Source organism: Diaphorina citri, unplaced genomic scaffold (genome assembly GCF_000475195.1).
Source record: "Diaphorina citri unplaced genomic scaffold, Diaci psyllid genome assembly version 1.1 scaffold751, whole genome shotgun sequence".
Classification (NCBI taxonomy): Eukaryota; Metazoa; Arthropoda; class Insecta; order Hemiptera; family Psyllidae; genus Diaphorina; species Diaphorina citri.
In genome coordinates, this window is record NW_007378184.1 from 42,186 (window position 1) to 45,993 (window position 3,808).

Genomic DNA, 3,808 nt, shown 5'->3' on the forward strand with positions numbered 1-3,808 from the left:
AAGTACATCCTGTGATATTATCCATCTTAGAAATTGTTCACTATGTCATAACATCCTATTTGGATCATCTTAAATGATTTTGTTGCAACACTTTTCCCGCTATTCTTACCAACATAATGAAATAATTATGTTCTAAATAGATACCTTATCTGTTCATTTTCTTGCTACCTTGTTATTTACTTGGCGGTAATTTGTAATTGCATAGGTGCGGAATCTAATATACCAATTATCTGTCTGATTGGAATGATTAGATTAGGTTTGTCTGTGTAAGTGACTCCTAGTTCTTACCTATCTAGTTACCAGTATTCATTCAATGTTCATGTCGCATGTAAATGAGATTGGTAATTTATCAGCAAACCCATCAAGGTGCAATTTTTTATTACTATTGGCATCAATTTATCTTGTCTACTATATTCACCATTATGGTGTACGTGCGAATGTCTTTATGTTCTATTCTTGGCAATATTCTTGTTCCATTGAGGTGAATACTTTGTCGCATTTGTGTGACATTGTTTTTTATTGTTGCATCAAACTCATCACCATTTTTATCACCCTTATTCTTCAAGTCTTCATTTGTCCTTATTGTTATTTCCTTCAACTTGAGATGGTTCAGTCTTTCAGCATTGATATGCCATTCAATATTATGATGTTCATTTCTTCAGCACTACTCGTATAGTTTGTCATTCAAGCAATGACTAGTTACCAGTTATGTTCTGATTGATATGTCATTCATGTCTTTCAATAGATACCTACCTGACTATCATGATTTTATTTTCTTCAAAATTACAATTCCATAGTATCAGAACTTCAGATTCTTCAGAACTTTATCTTCTCTCATTAAATAGTAGGAATTACCCTCTCATGAAACATTTGTCTGAGCATATCCTGGTGTTTTCTGCTTTCAGTTCGCCTTCGTTGTGGCCGCCGTCGCCCTCGTAAACAGCAGCCCAGTTCCAGAACCAAGCTTCTTCAAGGGACCAAGCCAGTAAGTTCACAGCTGTTAGGTTTGACGGTCAAACTGTGACCTATAGTTACTACTAGTTCAGTGAACTACCTATGTATTTGTTTGTGTTGTGACCAAATTATTTGTGTTGAACATTTTTGACAAATTCTATCAAAATCGGACCAAACATTCAGGATTTATGGTACAAGAAACAAAGATTTATACAAACATAGATAACAAGCAAATTAAATTCAATTTGGTCGAGACTTAGAACCGACTTTGTCACAATTAAAACACATAATCTCTGATTTCTCTGATCTTCCGCAATCCTTTGACCAATGTCAAAATGAAAACACATCTTCGCATCGCTTGATTTCGAATGACTCTAATCTTCCTCGTCATTTTTCGTCCAGTGTTCACCACGTGATCCACGTTCCATCCTACCACCACACCGTCTACAAGGAGCACAAGGTTCACGTCCCGGTGTACATCAAGGAGAAGGTCTACGTCCATCATCATGACTACGAAGACCACCACAGCTACGGACATCACTACGAGCCATCCTACTCTTCCCACGGCAGCGGCTGGGAATGGGACAAATAGGTGAGTGCACACTACACACAAGTTTTCGTCAGCAATCTTCTTTATACTCATCCAACTCTGAAGTGTATAACTGGTGTTATTCTTTTCAAGATGAATCTTCACAGAATCACGTCAGAATCTATCAGTACCTTCTTCTTTCACTTTGTCACTTCCCTAATTTCATTTGAGGTCGCCATCAGGCAACGTTTTCGGCAGTAGCGCCTGGATTAAAATGAGTTTCAGTGCATTTTGTTTATCTGGCACAAATAAAATTGAGTGGGCTCCATATATGACATATGTAGAACATGTCCTATGCTATATTTTTAGAAGCTAATAAATTTGGGACATGGGCCTAGATAGAAGACGTTCATAAAAACTAGGAAATCTTGAATGGCCTGAATGTCAATAAAACTAGATAATCTCGTAATCTTGAGAGACTTGAATATCAACGGAACTAGTCAGATTCTTATCTATTATCTAATCCTTTCATTTCGTCTGTTTGTTCCAGATTGTTTGACCTGAACAAACTATACAACCAAAATCAAAACTCCTATTAGTGATGTTACCAGTTACCTAAAGATATGCATGAAAAAAGATGAGATACATGGGCACTATGACACTCTACTTGAACACATTGAAGAACCGAACAGGCCTGTAAACAAGATAGCCAATATAGCATTATTAGTAGTAGGAGACATTTGACAAGAACTTGTACCTAAAGCTGATCCTAGTGTGTTCCATATACCCAATATCTCAAGTATATAAATCTAGACTACTCTGGACACAACAGTATTAACCTATCACACATCAAACTATCAAAAGCTAACTAAACAGTTTTAAACGAAAAGTTTAAAATTTAATTTTTATTTAGTTTTTAAAGTTACTAGCAATCTAGTGCTTCAATTTTTTTCAAAATGGTCTCAGTTTCTCAAGTCTGTGTAAGTGATTTTCCTTTAATTTTTCTTTTAATATTTTGTTAAATTTTCTATTTTTTCATGGTTTCTCTCGAAAATTTCTGGTGGTTATTCTTTCTCTGATTTAAATAATTTTGATTAAATTCAATCAATTTCGATCTGTTGGATAGAAAAAATATTTCAGTGCTAATTAATTTTGCGAGTTTCTTGAACGACATCTGCCTGAACTGTTTTACCAGAGGAAAATTTCCAGTTCAAGTTTTCGATCTTTTGGATATTTATTACCAAGTTTCATTGGTCTCTTGAGTCTTGTTTATTTACCTTATTTTTTGTGCTTAATCTAAAATTCTCTCGATCTCTTAACTATCCTTGTATAACCCTGTATCAACTTTTCCTACTTCCAATAAGTCTGTGATTTTTATAAAAATAATTTTTTCTACCCAATTCAAAACGGTTTTTAAAAAATGGTGTTTTTGCAATAGACTACAGTGCCTTGGAAAATTTGGAGCTAAGTGATTTGGTGTTTGGAAATTTCAAATTTCTTTCCATAGGTAGATAGAATAAATTGAAGATTTGGTACACCATATTATCCCAGAATCATCCAAAATATTGAAAATTTCAAAGGACCTTTTCCAAATAGTCTAATTGATTCTTTAAATTCAATATGTTTTACTCAAAGTTTTACGCCAGTAATTAGGTGAAAATGCCCCCGGCATTTGCCTCACCATTTGCCTTTCTTTTGCTTATTCTAGACAGAACAGTCCAACAGTCCCAGTAGCTCAGACATAAAAACATGGACTTGTAATCCGAGGACTTACGTTCGAGTCCCAGTAACGTCATAAAAATTGGTAATTTGAAGGTGGCATTTTGTAAAAGCTTTACCTTGCCCTAAACAAACAGTTGCCTTTTTTCTTAAATACATTTCAGACACCCTGTCTGAATCGATTGTAAATTAAAATCTAGATCTGTAAACAAACCAATGTTCACTATGCTAACGAGGTGTGCCTAAATAAATTAGATTTTGAATTGATAACTTCTTTTTTTCTAAAGTAACGTGAGAAATAAGGGAAGAAAAAGGAGAACGAGAAGAGATGGAGGAATTAAAAGGAGGAGGAGGAGGAGGAGGAGGAGGAGGAGGGGGAGGAGAAAGAGAAGAGGATGTAGAGCTTACAGTGGAAAAAGAAGGGAGAGTGCAATTAAAATGTTTCATTTCCGGGGCCTTCGTTGTGAAGGAATTCAGCTTCGCTTGCTCTGGATTATAAGATACAAGATAAGAGAGAAGTCAATTAATTTATGAAGAAAAAGGGTTCTAAAAAAATGGCAATGTCGGTTTAATAAACTTTCCTCAAATCCTTCTCAAACATTCCAA

The 3,808-nt window shown here is 35.1% G+C and overlaps 1 long non-coding RNA gene across 1 annotated transcript; it reads left to right on the top strand.

Moving 5' to 3' along the window:
- Positions 1 to 880: 880 nt before the first annotated feature.
- Positions 881 to 2,105, top strand: LOC103511776. Its single transcript, XR_541490.3, has 3 exons — positions 881 to 985; positions 1,357 to 1,546; positions 2,034 to 2,105. It is a non-coding gene; the product is annotated as an uncharacterized LOC103511776 (long non-coding RNA).
- The last annotated feature ends 1,703 nt before the right edge of the window (positions 2,106 to 3,808 follow it).